Genomic DNA, 17,252 nt, shown 5'->3' with positions numbered 1-17,252 from the left:
CTTTCTAGAACATAATGAGACTTGTTCCGCTATGTTCTTTAAGTCGGTTAGGGCCAGACAGAGTAGGAAGATAATGCATGGGGTGAGGAAAGAAGATGGTAGCATAGTTAGAAAACCGGAGGAAATGGTCAGGGTAACAACTGATCATTTCCGAGGTTTATTTAAAGAGAGGGTAATAGATGTAGAGCAGGGAAATGTGTTTTTAGAACACTTGTCCCGGCAATTGCCGGAGGACATTAGAGATGCGATGGAGGCTCAGATCTCCCTCGAGGAGGTTGAGAGCGCTCTCAGGAGGATGGGAAAAGGGAAGGTGCCTGGGATGGATGGGCTGCCGGCCGAGTTTTACCTCAAGTTTTGGGGTATACTTGGACCAGTGGTCCTCGAAGTCTTGAAGGCCATCCTTGAGACGGGGGTCCCGGGGGGATCAATGGCGGTCGGTGTGCTGTCACTTCTTTATAAGAAGGGGGAAGCAACTGACCTTGGCAACTGGCGGCCGTTGACCATGCTGTGCGTAGATTACAAGCTACTTGCAAAGGTTTTAGCAGACCGGTTGCGCACAGCCCTTCCCTACGTCGTCCATGAGGATCAGACGTGCGGGGTAGAGGGTCGCTCGATCAGATGGAACCTACAGTTGATCAGGGACTCCATCGCTTGGGTAGAAGATAGGGGGCTGCCTTTAATGGTAGCAGCGCTAGATCAGGCGAAAGCCTTTGATCGCGTGAATAGATCCTTTCTATTCAGGGTGTTAGGTAGATTAGGATTTGGGGAGAAGTTTATAGGATGGATCCGTACATTATATGTCGGAGCAGGGTGCCGAGTTAGCGTAAACAGTCACTTAGGTGACGTTTTTGACCTCTCGTCTGGGGTCAGGCAGGGATGCCCGCTCTCGGCTCTCCTCTTCGTTCTGTACATGGAGCCTCTGGGGGCTGCCATTAGGGCAGACACAGGGGTGGAGGGCTTGCTGATCCCTGGAAGTGGCGGTCTCCGTGTCAAGTTGACACAGTACGCCGACGACACATCCTTGCTGCTTTGCAAGGACTCGTGCCTGACAAGGTCCCTTGCCATTATTGGGGACTTCACCCGAGCGTCGGGGGCGGTTCTTAACCACGCGAAGTCTTCCGTTAAGTTTTTCGGAAGATGGAGTGGTAGGACGGATGTGCCCGGAGGGTTATCTCTCTGTAACGGGGCCCTGAGGATACTCGGGGTCCATTTTGAGACCTCCGGCTCAGCGACGCTGAACTGGAACATGGGCATCGCAGTGGTACAGAGGAAGCTAGCGATGTGGAGGGCTAGGTCGTTGTCCTTTTTAGGCAAGGTCCTGGTTCTCAAGGTGGATGTATTGCCATCTCTATTGTACTTGGCGTACATCTACCCATTGCCGGCTTGTCTTCGGAGGCATCTAGTGAGGCTGGTGTTTCAGTTCATGTGGGGTGGCAGGTACGAGTGGGTCGCCAGGGCACGCATGATCTGTCCCATCGGGGAGGGAGGTAGGGGGGTACCACATCTCCCCCTCAAGCTGGACGCAATTTTTGTTTCTTTTCTGTTGACGGAGCTTGCTCAGCCAGTACTACACCCGTCCGGTTACCTCCTGCGGGTGTTCTTCTCGTATCAGGCGAGAAGCGTAATGGTGTGGTCTAACACGGGTCCTCGGGCGGAACAGCTGCCGTGGCACTTTGGCCATGCGGCCAAGTGGCTGCGGGCACACCCCGAGGTTGAAGTCGCCCGAGTAGGTTTAGACCACAGGCACCTGTACGAGGAGGTTAGACGGGCAGTAAGTCCGGCACCTGTGGTGGGCATCCCGGCGGCGGTCTGGGAGGGAGTGCAGGCGCGGGGTCTAGACAACAGGCTCAAGGACCTGAATTGGTTGAGCCTCCACAAGTGTTTGCCGGCACGCTCCACCATGTACCGGCATAGCTTGGCGCGATCCCCCACCTGCCCAAGGCTTTCTTGTGGCAGGGAGGAGACTGTGCGCCATGTCTTTTGGGACTGTGCCATTGCCGGAGTAGTATGGGCAAAGGCACGGGTGTTGTTAGGAAGGGTTAGAGGGGATTTTATTTTGACTTGGGCTAGGTTAGAGAGAGGTGTAGGGAGAGCGAGGGGGACGGATAGGGATAGGTTTCTGCTCTGGCTTCTCATGAGCCTCTTTAAGCGAGGGCTGTGGGAAGCCAGGCAGAACATGGTCAAGACAGGGAGAGATTGGGGGGTGGAAGGAATAGTGAGGAGGGTGGAAGGAGATTTGAGGGGGAGGATGAAGAGGGAGGAGACGAAGTGGGGGCAGCACGCTGCCCGGGAGAGATGGAAGGGGGGATTAGGGCTGGGGTTATTTTAGATTAGGGACGGGAAGATAGGGAAAGTTAGTGTTTAGGATGACGGGGAGGGATGATGCTCCCCTGAGTTTTTGTTTTGGGGTTTTCGTTTGTTTTGTGAATTAAAAATACCATGATTGATTTAGTTTGAATGAAAATTTTGATTTGTATGGTATGAATGGTATTGATTGTAATAAATTATTTTTTCTAAAAAAAAAAATCTGTTCTTATCAGTTTAATATCTGATACGTCCCCCATCGGGGGACTACATATTAAATGGATTTTTCGAACAGGGAGTCGGAAATGGGGCTTGCTCCGTCCGCTCCACGCATCGACCCGGTATTGCAGTACCTCCGGGAATGGTGCAACACTTTTCTCCCATTGTCAAGGAAAAAGAAATACACCAAATCTATGTAAAACAGCTAGCAGAAGAAGAGAAGGAATGAAAAAAGAAGAATCATCCAAACTGAAACAAGTGCGAAGCCCCCTTCATGGGGGTCCCCCGTTTTCCCGCCATTTTACTTAAAAAAAAAAAAAAAAATACATTGGCCAGGAGTGTGTGTTGTGTGTTTTTTTTCTTCAGGATTTTTTGTGTGTGTGTGTGTGTGTGTGTGTGTGTGTGTGTGTGTGTGTGTGTGTGTGTGTGTGTGTTTTGAGCCCCCAAAAATACAATCACTTCACCAGGATTTTGTGTGTGTGTGTGTGTGTGTGTTTTTGAAATAATCACTTCACCAGGATTTTTGTGTGTGTGTGTGTGTGTGTGTGTGTGTGTGTGTGTGTGTGTGTGTGTGTGTGTTTTGAGCCCCCCAAAAATACAATCACTTCACCAGGATTGTGTGTGTGTGTGTGTGTGTGTGTGTGTGTGTGTGTGTGTGTGTGTGTGTGTGTGTGTGTGTTTTTTGAGCCCCCAAAAATACAATCACTTCACCAGGATTGTGTGTGTGTGTGTTTTTGAGCCCCCCCCAAAAATACAATCACTTCACCAGGATTGTCTGTCTGTCTGTCTGTCTGTCTGTCTGTCTGTCTGTCTGTCTGTCTGTCTGTCTGTCTGTCTGTCTGTCTGTCTGTCTGTGACTTTTTACCCACAGCCCTCGAAAACTTGGAAGAGTGGGTTCGGGGACCACCCGCGGGGACCCGGCCTAGAGTGCACCGTGTGTGTCTCGGGCCCCGACCTCTGACTTCCATACGACTCTGGTTTCTCTTCATTACGCACAAGCCTTTCGCCTTTTACTAAAGACTTCCGTGGAGAGGAACACTTACGAGTTCAACGTATTTTTGGAAGGGCTTTGCTTCTGGCAGAGCCCGGTATCTTGTTTCAAGAGAAATTGACAGAGATGACGCCGAGACTTTTTGCTCAGGCGTTTGACTTGAAGCCGGCTGACCGACCGGCGTATTTTTTCCACTCAAAGTAGTCGCTCGGGCAATTGAGTTCAAGCCCGACGATGACTGGTGTATTTGCCGGGCATTGAACAAATAGTCGCACTAGGATTAAAGAGCTAGTGACCTAACGACGCATTAGCGACTTTTAAAAAAAACACACCCGCCTGTCACCAGGGAAGCGTTGGGTGAGGAGGAGCCAACTTTTGCCAAACCGATGAGGTCTGCCGAGGCCCCGGGGGCCCGGCGGGTGCAGGGGTCAATTTGTGGGTTATCGCTTCTCGGCCTTTTGGCTCAGATCAAGCTTGGTACCGAGGTGCCCCAGAGCTCGCTGAGTCAAGAGGTCGAAGGTAGTAGGGCGGAGATGCTTTTTGGTAGGAAGCTTCTTTAATTTTCCCTCCAATTTTTTGGATCACATTTATCAAGGACAAAATGGCGCAGAATCCAAACAGCAGGTCGGTTCCTGGAATGGGTCTGGCAAACACGGTACGTTTTGCATGGAGAGATAAGGAGTTGGAGCCAGCCGGTCGAGAAACCTTTGGGAGGACCATCTTGTTGGGTGCCTATTGAAGTTGGCGGTCAAGGACTGTCCTTTGCCTCCAAGGGAATCCCATGGAAGCAGCGTATGATGTGACTTTCTATACCGAAGAAAAGCATGATGAAATCATGCAGAAAGTGAAGAAGTTGGAGCTGGGAGGCCGATGTGCCATTATGAGGTCACAAGCTTGGCAAGAAACAATTTTCGAGTGGTAACAGTCAACATCTATAACCCCCATGTCAAGGACGAAGAGGTGAGGGCCTTTCTGGGGAGGTATATGGACAACGTCTCCTCAGCAAGGCTCCTCAGGGACTCCCTGGGGTTTTGGAATGGGAGGAGAGGTTTCCAGGCCCTACTCAGGGAGGACCCAAAGGGACAGGGTGGCTACCTCCATCCCCCGCTATGTTCTCCCTGGGGGCTGACAGGGGGACGTTGTTTTACGCACGTCAGCCCCCGTTTTGCAGGCGTTGTATGGCCTACGGCCATATCCTCGCCTCGTGCAGCACAAAAAGTGCAGATTTTGTGGATCTGGAGAGCACGAGGCGAGGGACTGCGACGAGCCGAAGGCGTGCCACGGGTGTGGCTCGTCTACACACCTGTGGCGGGAGTGCCCGGCTCGTCAGAGGTCATACGCGTCTGCAGCTGGGGGGAACAGGAGCGGGGGATGGGGGAAGAAGAGGGGAAGGAAGGGCATCACAGGAAAAGGACAAGAGACAAGAACGGAAAGAAGAGGAGCAAGGAGTGACAGCAGGAGGGCAAGGGAAAAAGAAGACACGGGAGCAGAAGAAGGAAAGGAATCGAAAGGAAGAAAGGGAGTGGAGGAGCGAGAGACAGCGACAATGGAGGGAGAGGTGGTGGAGGGGGTGCCGGTGGCGGGGAGGAGGAGGAGGAGGGAAGGGGGGTGAGGGAGTGGGGGGACAGCATGTCGAGCGCCCTCGTTGAAGAGTTGAGGGGAATGGTGGAGGAGCTGGCGGAGAGGGGGAGTGGTGTCTCTCCGCTGCCTCCAACGCCGAAGAAGAAAGGGAAGAGGGGGAGCTCGGCATGCTGTGAGAGGGAGGGGGTGAGGGGGGAGGGGGTGGCCAAGCGTGTGATGGGGGAGGGAAGAACGCCTTTGGCATCGCTGTTTGCCTCAGCCCCCCAACAGCTGGTGGAGGGAGACTCCCAGGGCGTGGCGCTGGGCTGGGTGTCTGAGGGGGGATCTCAACTCCTGCTTGGGGAGGTGGGATCTCCTGCTCTCGACCTCAGTCCAGCTGCCGTTGGGGAGAGAGGAGAGGAGGGTGTTGGTGGGGAACCCAGGATGCAGGGAACTCCAAGGCCTAACACCATCCCTGCATCCTGGGTTGGAGAGATGGAGGAGGACGGGGGGACGTCAGGAGAGGAGAGGACGTCCCCGCCGGATGAGACGAAGCAGGGGAGCATCGGGTGAGTCTCCTGTTTTTTGGTTAATTTGGGGTTTGCATTTCATTGATGTAAGGTTTTATAATTTATTTTTAAATGAAATTTTCTGTTAATATTTTTAGTTTAAATGTAAGGGGTTTAAGGGATTTTGTTAAGAGGAGGGCGGTATTTAGTTTTTTGGAAGGGGTGGGTTTTGATGTTTGTTTTTACAGGAGGTTCACCTGAGGGATGGAGGGGATGTCATCAGGTTTAGTAGGGAGTGGGATAAGGGGGAGTCAGTTTGGGGTATAGGTGGGGTGCATTCTACAGGGGTGGGGATTTTGTTTGGGAATAGGGAGGTGAAGGTGGAGGGATCCTTTGTTGTAATGCAGGGGAGGGTGTTGGGGGTGGATGTCACTTTTAGGGATAGTAGGTATAGGTTAGTGGTGGTGTATGGGCCACAGGTGGCGGCAGACAGGAGGGAGATGGTGGACTGTCTGACGCCCCTGTGTGTTACAAATAGGCACTTAGTGATAGGGGGGGATTTTAATATAGATTTAGGGGTAGGGGGAGATAGTAGTGCAGGCGCCATCACCGGGCTAATGGCTTGCCATGGTCTGGTTGATGGAGGCCTGCACTCTACTCCGACAATGGCTGGTCCCACATGGCGCAACTCCCGGGGGTTGCGCGGAGGCTCGACTACATTTTCCTATCTAGGTCTTTGGGTCAGTTGTCTGGGCGGCTGTTGCCTGTGTCTTTCTCAGATCACGACGGGGTGCTCCTGCAGGTGGGGTCGCCAGTCTGCCTCTTCGGTAGGGGGGTACTGGAAATTAGATCGGGATGTGCTGGAGGAGCAAGCTTTCGTTGACACCTTTTTTGGTTTCTTTCGGGGGCTTGAAGGCCTCCGGTCCATGTGCGAGGGGGTGTTAGAGTGGTGGGATTTAGTTAAGGTAAGGATTAGGGCTTTTATAATAGGATATTGTAAGAGGAAAAAAGGGAGGAAAGGAGGGAGGTGGATCGTATCCAAAGGTTGCTCGAACTCGAGTACGAGGCAGGCAACCTCGGCGGGTCGATTGACTGGGAGAGATCCACTGACCTGAAGGCGCAGCTCAGGGAGCTGCAGGAGCGGAAGGCTCGAGCTTTCCTGGAGCGTGCGCATAATGGCTTTCTAGAACATAATGAGACTTGTTCCGCTATGTTCTTTAAGTCGGTTAGGGGCAGACAGAGTAGGAAGATAATGCATGGGGTGAGGAAAGAAGATGGTAGCATAGTTAGAAAACCGGAGGAAATGGTCAGGGTAACAACTGATCATTTCCGAGGTTTATTTAAAGAGAGGGTAATAGATGTAGAGCAGGGAAATGTGTTTTTAGAACACTTGTCCCGGCGATTGCCGGAGGACATTAGAGATGTGATGGAGGCTCAGATCTCCCTCGAGGAGGTTGAGAGCGCTCTCAGGAGGATGGGAAAAGGGAAGGTGCCTGGGATGGATGGGCTGCCGGCCGAGTTTTACCTCAAGTTTTGGGGTATACTTGGACCAGTGGTTCTCGAAGTCTTGAAGGCCATCCTTGAGACGGGGGTCCCGGGGGGATCAATGGCGGTCGGTGTGCTGTCACTTCTTTATAAGAAGGGGGAAGCAACTGACCTTGGCAACTGGCGGCCGTTGACCATGCTGTGCGTAGATTACAAGCTACTTGCAAAGGTTTTAGCGGACCGGTTGCGCACAGCCCTTCCCTACGTCGTCCATGAGGATCAGACGTGCGGGGTAGAGGGTCGCTCGATCAGATGGAACCTACAGTTGATCAGGGACTCCATCGCTTGGGTAGAAGATAGGGGGCTGCCTTTAATGGTAGCAGCGCTAGATCAGGCGAAAGCCTTTGATCGCGTGAATAGATCCTTTCTATTCAGGGTGTTAGGTAGATTAGGATTTGGGGAGAAGTTTATAGGATGGATCCGTACATTATATGTCGGAGCAGGGTGCCGAGTTAGTGTAAACAGTCACTTAGGTGACGTTTTTGACCTCTCGTCTGGGGTCAGGCAGGGATGCCCGCTCTCGGCTCTCCTCTTCGTTCTGTACATGGAGCCTCTGGGGGCTGCCATTAGGGCAGACACAGGGGTGGAGGGCTTGCTGATCCCTGGAAGTGGCGGTCTCCGTGTCAAGTTGACACAGTACGCCGATGACACATCCTTGCTGCTTTGCAAGGACTCGTGCCTGACAAGGTCCCTTGCCATTATTGGGGACTTCACCCGAGCGTCGGGGGCGGTTCTTAACCACGCCGAAGTCTTCCGTTAAGTTTTTCGGAAGATGGAGTGGTAGGACGGATGTGCCCGGAGGGTTATCTCTCTGTAACGGGGCCCTGAGGATACTCGGGGTCCATTTTGAGACCTCCGGCTCAGCGACGCTGAACTGGAACATGGGCATCGCAGTGGTACAGAAGAAGCTAGCGATGTGGAGGGCTAGGTCTTTGTCCTTTTTAGGCAAGGTCCTGGTTCTCAAGGTGGATGTATTGCCATCTCTATTGTATTTGGCGTACATCTACCCATTGCCGGCTAGTCTGAGGAGGCCTCTAGTGAGGCTGGTGTTTCAGTTCATGTGGGGTGGCAGGTACGAGTGGGTCGCCAGGGCACGCATGATCTGTCCCATCGGGGAGGGAGGTAGGGGGGTACCACATCTCCCCCTCAAGCTGGACGCAATTTTTGTTTCATTTCTGTTGACGGAGCTTGCTCAGCCAGTACTACACCCGTCCGGTTACCTCCTGCGGGTGTTCTTCTCGTATCAGGCGAGAAGCGTAATGGTGTGGTCTAACACGGGTCCTCGGGCGGAACAGCTGCCGTGGCACTTTGGCCATGCGGCCAAGTGGCTGCGTGCGCACCCCGAGGTTGAAGTCGCCCGAGTAGGTTTAGATCACAGGCACCTGTACGAGGAGGTTAGACGGGCAGTAAGTCCAGCACCTGTGGTGGGCATCCCGGCGGCGGTCTGGGAGGGAGTGCAGGCGCGGGGGCTGGACAACAGGCTCAAGGACCTGAATTGGTTGAGCCTCCACAAGTGTTTGCCGGCACGCTCCACCATGTACCGGCATAGCTTGGCGCGATCCCCCACCTGCCCAAGGCTTTCTTGTGGCAGGGAGGAGACTGTGCGCCATGTCTTTTGGGACTGTGCCATTGCCGGAGTAGTATGGGCAAAGGCACGGGTGTTGTTAGGAAGGGTTAGAGGGGATTTTATTTTGACTTGGGCTAGGTTAGAGAGAGGTGTAGGGAGAGCGAGGGGGACGGATAGGGATAGGTTTCTGCTCTGGCTTCTCATGAGCCTCTTTAAGCGAGGGCTGTGGGAAGCCAGGCAGAACATGGTCAAGACAGGGAGAGATTGGGGGTGGAAGGAATAGTGAGGAGGGTGGAAGGAGATTTGAGGGGGAGGATGAAGAGGGAGGAGACGAAGTGGGGCAGCACGCTGCCCGGGAGAGATGGAAGGGGGGATTAGGGCTGGGGTTATTTTAGATTAGGGACGGGAAGAGAGGGAAAGTTAGTGTTTAGGATGACGGGGAGGGATGATGCTCCCCTGAGTTTTTGTTTTGGGGTTTTCGTTTGTTTTATAAATTAAAAATACCATTATTATTTGCGTTTGAATGGAATATATGATTTTGTGTTATTGTATGAATGGTATTGAACGTAATAAATTATTTTTTCTAAAAAAAAAAAATCTGTTCTTATCAGTTTAATATCTGATACGTCCCCCATCGGGGGACTACATATTAAATGGATTTTTCGAACAGGGAGTCGGAAATGGGGCTTGCTCCGTCCGCTCCACGCATCGACCCGGTATTGCAGTACCTCCGGGAACGGTGCAACACTTTTCTCCCATTGTCAAGGAAAAAGAAATACACCAAATCTATGTAAAACAGCTAGCAGAAGAAGAGAAGGAATGAAAAAAGAAGAATCATCCAAACTGAAACAAGTGCGAAGCCCCCTTCATGGGGGTCCCCCGTTTTCCCGCCATTTTACTTAAAAAAAAAAAAAAAAAAAAAAATACATTGGCCAGGAGTGTGTGTGTGTGTGTGTGTGTGTGTGTGTGTGTTTTGAGCCCCCAAAAATACAATCACTTCACCAGGATTGTTTGTGTGTGTGTGTGTGTGTGTGTGTGTGTGTGTGTGTGTGTGTGTGTGTGTGTGTGTGTGTGTTTTTGAGCCCCCCAAAAAATACAATCACTTCACCAGGATTGTGTGTGTGTGTGTGTGTGTGTGTGTGTGTGTGTGTGTGTGTGTGTGTGTGTGTGTGTGTGTGTTTTTTTTGAGCCCCCCCCAAAAATACAATCACTTCACCAGGATTGTGTGTGTGTGTGTGTTTTGAGCCCCCCCCAAAAATACAATCACTTCACCAGGATTGTCTGTCTGTCTGTCTGTCTGTCTGTCTGTCTGTCTGTCTGTCTGTCTGTCTGTCTGTCTGTCTGTCTGTCTGTCTGTCTGTCTGTGACTTTTTACCCACAGCCCTCGAAAACTTGGAAGAGTGGGTTCGGGGACCACCCGCGGGGACCCGGCCTAGAGTGCACCGTGTGTGTCTCGGGCCCCGACCTCTGACTTCCATACGACTCTGGTTTCTCTTCATTACGCACAAGCCTTTCGCCTTTTACTAAAGACTTCCGTGGAGAGGAACACTTACGAGTTCAACGTATTTTTGGAAGGGCTTTGCTTCTGGCAGAGCCCGGTATCTTGTTTCAAGAGAAATTGACAGAGATGACGCCGAGACTTTTTGCTCAGGCGTTTGACTTGAAGCCGGCTGACCGACCGGCGTATTTTTTCCACTCAAAGTAGTCGCTCGGGCAATTGAGTTCAAGCCCGACGATGACTGGTGTATTTGCCGGGCATTGAACAAATAGTCGCACTAGGATTAAAGAGCTAGTGACCTAACGACGCATTAGCGACTTTTAAAAAAAACACACCCGCCTGTCACCAGGGAAGCGTTGGGTGAGGAGGAGCCAACTTTTGCCAAACCGATGAGGTCTGCCGAGGCCCCCGGGGACCGGCGGGTGCAGGGGTCAATTTGTGGGTTATCGCTTCTCGGCCTTTTGGCTCAGATCAAGCTTGGTACCGAGGTGCCCCAAAGCCCGCTGAGCCAAAAGGTCGAAGGAAGGCAGGAGGGAGGAAAGTTTGTTGTTTTGGTATTTGGATTCACGGTTGGTTTATTTTGCCGCTCTTTTTCAGTTTTTCTTTTGGAAGAAAGCGGAGGCGAGTGCGCCAATTTTTTTGCGGAGATGGCGCAGGCTTCTACATGGAGGCCAGTCCCTAGGATGGGGCTGGCGAATACGGTGCGGTTTGCCTGGAAGGATAAAGCGACGGAGCCAATTGGCAGAGATGAGTTTGGGAGGACCATTTTGATTGAGATCCTTGGACTGACGGTGGAGGATGTGTTCTGCCTCCAAGACAACCCTTTGGAGGGGGCATACGATGTGGCGCTACACACTGAAGTGAAGCACGATGACGTTCTCAGAAGGGCGAGAGAAGTGCAAGCAGAGAGGCCGGTGTCTCATTACTTGGTGACCAGCTTGGCGAAGAGTAATTTCAGGGTTGTGAATGTGAACATTTACAACCCTTACGTGAAGGACGAGGAGGTGAGGGCCTTTCTGGGGAGATACATGGATAGTGTCTCCTCAGGAAGGCACCTCAAGGATTCTTTGGGTTTTTGGACCGGGAGGAGGGGTTTCCAGGCCCTCCTAAGAGAGGACCCAAAAGGATTGGGTGGATACCTCCATCCTCCGGCGATGTTCTCCCTGGGGGCTGACAGGGGGACGTTGCATTATGCCCGTCAGCCTCCGTACTGCAGGCGTTGTATGGCCTACGGCCACGTCCTCGCCTCGTGCAGCATAAAGAAGTGCAGGTATTGTGGATCTGCAGAGCACGAGGCGAGGGACTGTGACGCGCCGAAGGCATGTCACAGGTGTGGCATGCTGACGCACCTGTGGCGTGAATGCCCGGCGCGTCAAGGGTCATACGCGTCTGCAGCTGGGGGGGGAACGAGAGCCGGGGATGGGGGTAGAAGGAGGGACCAAGAACTGAGTACTGGAACAGAGGGAGCGGACACACGGGTGGAAGAGGAGGAGAAAACGGAAGCGGGAGGAGAAAAAGAAAAAGAAGACAACAGCATAGTGGAAACGGAAGGGCAGAAGGCTGAAGGAGAGCAGGAGGAGGAAGGAGACAGGAGAGTGAAGGGGCCAGAGAAGACGGCTGTGGAGAGGAAGGAGACGGAGAAGGCAACAGAGAGGGAGGAGACTGGGAAGACGGCGGTGGAGAAGAAAGAGATAGAAAGGAAGGAGACAGGGAAGAAGGTGGTGGAGGAGAAAGAGACAGAAAGGAAGGAGAGAGGGAAGAAGGTGGTGGAGGAGAAAGAGACAGAAAGGAAGGAGACAGGGAAGAAGGTGGTGGAGGAGAAAGAGACAGAAAGGAAGGAGACAGGGAAGAAGGTGGTGGAGAAGAAAGAGACAGAAAGGAAGGAGACAGGGAAGAAGGTGGTGGAGAAGAAAGAGACAGAAAGGGAGGAGACAGAGAAGGCAGTGGTGGCGGGACCAGTAGGAGAAGGAGTGAAGGAGTGGGGGGACAGCAAAAAGGTGAGATCACGGGTGGAGGAGCTGAGGGAGATGGTGGGGGGCTGCCGGACAATATGAACGAAGCGAGGGGGGGCTGACGGACGCGAAAGGGATGTTCCCTGGCTGCGTCCTCCACCTATAAAGAGGCCAAAGAAGGGGGAGCGACCGGGCAGCAGGAGGAAGAAGGGTGGTAAAAGGGGGGTGGGGAAGGGCAGGAAGGAGAGGTTGCAGGGCCCTCGTGGGCTCCCTCTTCTTCATGTTCTTTTACACCCCTGGCAGAGCTGGACCTACCAGGCATGGCCCAGGATTGGGGAATGGAGGAAGGAGAAAGTTTCCTGTTTGGGGACATGGGGTGCTCGAGCCGGAGCCCGGAGGAGGGCGGTGGTGGATTTGAGTGGGGGGCACAAGACACAGAGTGTGGGTGTGCCGGGTATTGGTGGTGTTTTCAGGGGAGAGGGGATGGTGGCCGACGGAGGAGCGTCAGGAGTGGAGGAGGCGTCCCCGTCGGTCGGGAGTATAGGGTGAGTTTCTTAAGGTATTTGATGTGGGTATGGGTTTTGGTTTGTAGGTGGGAAGGGAAGGGAAGATCGAGTCTTTGTTTTGGGGTTTAGTGTTTGTGTTATAGTTTAAAAATGCCTAGATATGATTTTTGATTGATAAATGATTTTGTATTGAAAGGCATTGAACGTAATAAATATATTTTATAAAAAAAAAAATCTGTTCTTATCAGTTTAATATCTGATACGCCCCCATCGGGGGACTACATATTAAATGGATTTTTCGAACAGGGAGTCGGAAATGGGGCTTGCTCCGTCCGCTCCACGCATCGACCCGGTATTGCAGTACCTCCGGGAATGGTGCAACACTTTTCTCCCATTGTCAAGGAAAAAGAAATACACCAAATCTATGTAAAACAGCTAGCAGAAGAAGAGAAGGAATGAAAAAGAAGAATCATCCAAACTGAAACAAGTGCGAAGCCCCCTTCATGGGGGTCCCCCGTTTTCCCGCCATTTTACTTAAAAAAAAAAAAAAAAAAAAAAATACATTGGCCAGGAGTGTGTGTGTGTGTGTGTGTGTGTGTGTGTGTTTTTGAGCCCCCCAAAAATACAATCACTTCACCAGGATTGTTTGTGTGTGTGTGTGTGTGTGTGTGTGTGTGTGTGTGTGTGTGTGTGTGTGTGTGTGTGTGTGTGTGTTTTGAGCCCCCAAAAATACAATCACTTCACCAGGATTGTTTGTGTGTGTGTGTGTGTGTGTGTGTGTGTGTGTGTGTGTGTGTGTGTGTGTGTGTGTGTGTGTTTTTGAGCCCCCCCAAAAATACAATCACTTCACCAGGATTGTTTGTGTGTGTGTGTGTGTGTGTGTGTGTGTGTGTGTGTGTGTGTGTGTGTGTGTGTGTGTGTGTGTGTTTTTGAGCCCCCCAAAAATACAATCACTTCACCAGGATTGTGTGTGTGTGTGTGTGTGTGTGTGTGTGTTTTGAGCCCCCCCAAAAATACAATCACTTCACCAGGATTGTGTGTGTGTGTGTGTGTGTGTGTTTTTGAGCCCCCCAAAAATACAATCACTTCACCAGGATTGTCTGTCTGTCTGTCTGTCTGTCTGTCTGTCTGTCTGTCTGTCTGTCTGTCTGTCTGTGACTTTTTACCCACAGCCCTCGAAAACTTGGAAGAGTGGGTTCGGGGACCACCCGCGGGGACCCGGCCTAGAGTGCACCGTGTGTGTCTCGGGCCCCGACCTCTGACTTCCATACGACTCTGGTTTCTCTTCATTACGCACAAGCCTTTCGCCTTTTACTAAAGACTTCCGTGGAGAGGAACACTTACGAGTTCAACGTATTTTTGGAAGGGCTTTGCTTCTGGCAGAGCCCGGTATCTTGTTTCAAGAGAAATTGACAGAGATGACGCCGAGACTTTTTGCTCAGGCGTTTGACTTGAAGCCGGCTGACCGACCGGCGTATTTTTTTCCACTCAAAGTAGTCGCTCGGGCAATTGAGTTCAAGCCCGACGATGACTGGTGTATTTGCCGGGCATTGAACAAATAGTCGCACTAGGATTAAAGAGCTAGTGACCTAACGACGCATTAGCGACTTTTAAAAAAAAACACACCCGCCTGTCACCAGGGAAGCGTTGGGTGAGGAGGAGCCAACTTTTGCCAAACCGATGAGGTCTGCCGAGGCCCCGGGCACCGGCGGGTGCAGGGGTCAATTTGTGGGTTATCGCTTCTCGGCCTTTTGGCTCAGATCAAGCTTGGTACCGAGGTGCCCCAAAGCCCGCTGAGCCAAAAGGTCGAAGGAAGGCAGGAGGGAGGAAAGTTTGTTGTTTTGGTATTTGGATTCACGGTTGGTTTATTTTGCCGCTCTTTTTCAGTTTTTCTTTTGGAAGAAAGCGGAGGCGAGTGCGCCAATTTTTTTACGGAGATGGCGCAGGCTTCTACATGGAGGCCAGTCCCTAGGATGGGGCTGGCGAACACGGTGCGGTTTGCCTGGAAGGATAAGGCGACGGAGCCAATTGGCAGAGATGAGTTTGGGAGAACCATTTTGATTGAGATCCTTGGACTGACGGTGGAGGATGTGTTCTGCCTCCAAGACAACCCTTTGGAGGGGGCATACGATGTGGCGCTACACACTGAAGTGAAGCACGATGACGTTCTCAGAAGGGCGAGAGAAGTGCAAGCAGAGAGGCCGGTGTCTCATTACTTGGTGACCAGCTTGGCGAAGAGTAATTTCAGGGTTGTGAATGTGAACATTTACAACCCTTACGTGAAGGACGAAGAGGTGAGGGCCTTTCTGGGGAGATACATGGATAGTGTCTCCTCAGGAAGGCACCTCAAGGACTCTTTGGGTTTTTGGACCGGGAGGAGGGGTTTCCAGGCCCTCCTAAGAGAGGACCCAAAAGGATTGGGTGGATACCTCCATCCTCCGGCGATGTTCTCCCTGGGGGCTGACAGGGGGACGTTGCATTATGCCCGTCAGCCTCCGTACTGCAGGCGTTGTATGGCCTACGGCCACGTCCTCGCCTCGTGCAGCACAAAGAAGTGCAGGTATTGTGGATCTGCAGAGCACGAGGCGAGGGACTGTGACGCGCCGAAGGCATGTCACGGGTGTGGCATGCTGACGCACCTGTGGCGTGAATGCCCGGCGCGTCAAGGGTCATACGCGTCTGCAGCTGGGGGGGAACGAGAGCCGGGGATGGGGGTAGAAGGAGGGACCAAGAACTGAGTACTGGAACAGAGGGAGCGGACACACGGGTGGAAGAGGAGGAGAAAACGGAAGCGGGAGGAGAAAAAGAAAAGAAGACAACAGCATAGTGGAAACGGAAGGGCAGAAGGCTGAAGGAGAGCAGGAGGAGGAAGGAGACAGGAGAGTGAAGGGGCCAGAGAAGACGGCTGTGGAGAGGAAGGAGACGGAGAAGGCAACAGAGAGGGAGGAGACTGGGAAGACGGCGGTGGAGAAGAAAGAGATAGAAAGGAAGGAGACAGGGAAGAAGGTGGTGGAGGAGAAAGAGACAGAAAGGAAGGAGAGAGGGAAGAAGGTGGTGGAGGAGAAAGAGACAGAAAGGAAGGAGACAGGGAAGAAGGTGGTGGAGGAGAAAGAGACAGAAAGGAAGGAGACAGGGAAGAAGGTGGTGGAGAAGAAAGAGACAGAAAGGAAGGAGACAGGGAAGAAGGTGGTGGAGAAGAAAGAGACAGAAAGGGAGGAGACAGAGAAGGCAGTGGTGGCGGGACCAGTAGGAGAAGGAGTGAAGGAGTGGGGGGGACAGTAAAGAGGTGAGATCACGGGTGGAGGAGCTGAGGGAGATGGTGGGGGGGCTGCCGGACAATATGAACGAAGCGAGGGGGGGGCTGACGGACGCAGAAAGGGATGTTCCCTGGCTGCGTCCTCCACCTATAAAGAGGCCAAAGAAGGGGGAGCGACCGGGCAGCAGGAGGAAGAAGGGTGGTAAAAGGGGGGTGGGGGAAGGGCAGGAAGGAGAGGTTGCAGGGCCCTCGTGGGCTCCCTCTTCTTCATGTTCTTTTACACCCCTGGCAGAGCTGGACCTACCAGGCATGGCCAAGGAATGGGGAATGGAGGAAGGAGAAAGTTTCCTGTTTGGGGACATGGGGTGCTCGAGCCGGAGCCCGGAGGAGGGGGTGGTGGATTTGAGTGGGGGGCACAAGACACAGAGTGTGGGTGTGCCGGGTATTGGTGGTGTTTTCAGGGGAGAGGGGATGGTGGCCGACGGAGGAGCGTCAGGAGTGGAGGAGGCGTCCCCGTCGGTCGGGAGTATAGGGTGAGTTTCTTAAGGTATTTGATGTGGGTATGGGTTTTGGTTTGTAGGTGGGAAGGGAAGGGAAGACGAGTCTTTGTTTTGGGGTTTAGTGTTTGTGTTATAGTTTAAAAATGCCTAGATATGATTTTTGATTGATAAATGGTTTTGTATTGAAAGGCATTGAACGTAATAAATATATTTTATAAAAAAAAAAATCTGTTCTTATCAGTTTAATATCTGATACGTCCCCCATCGGGGGACTACATATTAAATGGATTTTTCGAACAGGGAGTCGGAAATGGGGCTTGCTCCGTCCGCTCCACGCATCGACCCGGTATTGCAGTACCTCCGGGAATGGTGCAACACTTTTCTCCCATTGTCAAGGAAAAAGAAATACACCAAATCTATGTAAAACAGCTAGCAGAAGAAGAGAAGGAATGAAAAAAGAAGAATCATCCAAACTGAAACAAGTGCGAAGCCCCCTTCATGGGGGTCCCCCGTTTTCCCGCCATTTTACTTAAAAAAAAAAAAAAAAAAAAAAATACATTGGCCAGGAGTGTGTGTGTGTGTGTGTGTGTGTGTGTGTTTTTGAGCCCCCAAAAATACAATCACTTCACCAGGATTGTTTGTGTGTGTGTGTGTGTGTGTGTGTGTGTGTGTGTGTGTGTGTGTGTGTGTGTGTGTGTGTGTGTTTTTGAGCCCCCCAAAAATACAATCACTTCACCAGGATTGTTTGTGTGTGTGTGTGTGTGTGTGTGTGTGTGTGTGTGTGTGTGTGTGTGTGTGTGTGTGTGTGTTTTGAGCCCCCAAAAATACAATCACTTCACCAGGAT

The 17,252-nt window shown here is 52.1% G+C and overlaps 3 non-coding genes and 4 pseudogenes across 3 annotated transcripts; all 7 read left to right on the top strand.

Annotated features, from left to right (window-relative positions):
• The first annotated feature begins 2,503 nt into the window (after window positions 1-2,503).
• On the top strand, window positions 2,504-2,679 carry LOC123735150 (uncharacterized; annotated as a pseudogene).
• Window positions 2,680-3,492: 813 nt separating this feature from the next.
• On the top strand, window positions 3,493-3,609 carry LOC123735099 (U5 spliceosomal RNA). Its single transcript, XR_006765246.1, has one exon. It is a non-coding gene; the product is annotated as a U5 spliceosomal RNA (small nuclear RNA).
• Window positions 3,610-9,268: 5,659 nt separating this feature from the next.
• LOC123735149 (uncharacterized) lies at window positions 9,269-9,445 on the top strand (annotated as a pseudogene).
• A 729-nt stretch (window positions 9,446-10,174) lies between these two features.
• Window positions 10,175-10,291, top strand: LOC123735098 (U5 spliceosomal RNA). The gene has a single exon (XR_006765245.1). It is a non-coding gene; the product is annotated as a U5 spliceosomal RNA (small nuclear RNA).
• A 2,572-nt stretch (window positions 10,292-12,863) lies between these two features.
• On the top strand, window positions 12,864-13,037 carry LOC123735172 (uncharacterized; annotated as a pseudogene).
• An 884-nt stretch (window positions 13,038-13,921) lies between these two features.
• Window positions 13,922-14,038, top strand: LOC123735097 (U5 spliceosomal RNA). The gene has a single exon (XR_006765244.1). It is a non-coding gene; the product is annotated as a U5 spliceosomal RNA (small nuclear RNA).
• A 2,574-nt stretch (window positions 14,039-16,612) lies between these two features.
• LOC123735159 (uncharacterized) lies at window positions 16,613-16,787 on the top strand (annotated as a pseudogene).
• Window positions 16,788-17,252: the final 465 nt, after the last annotated feature.

This window comes from Salmo salar, unplaced genomic scaffold (assembly GCF_905237065.1).
Source record: "Salmo salar unplaced genomic scaffold, Ssal_v3.1, whole genome shotgun sequence".
In the NCBI taxonomy this organism is placed as follows: Eukaryota; Metazoa; Chordata; class Actinopteri; order Salmoniformes; family Salmonidae; genus Salmo; species Salmo salar.
This window is presented reverse-complemented; position numbering and strand designations above follow the sequence as displayed.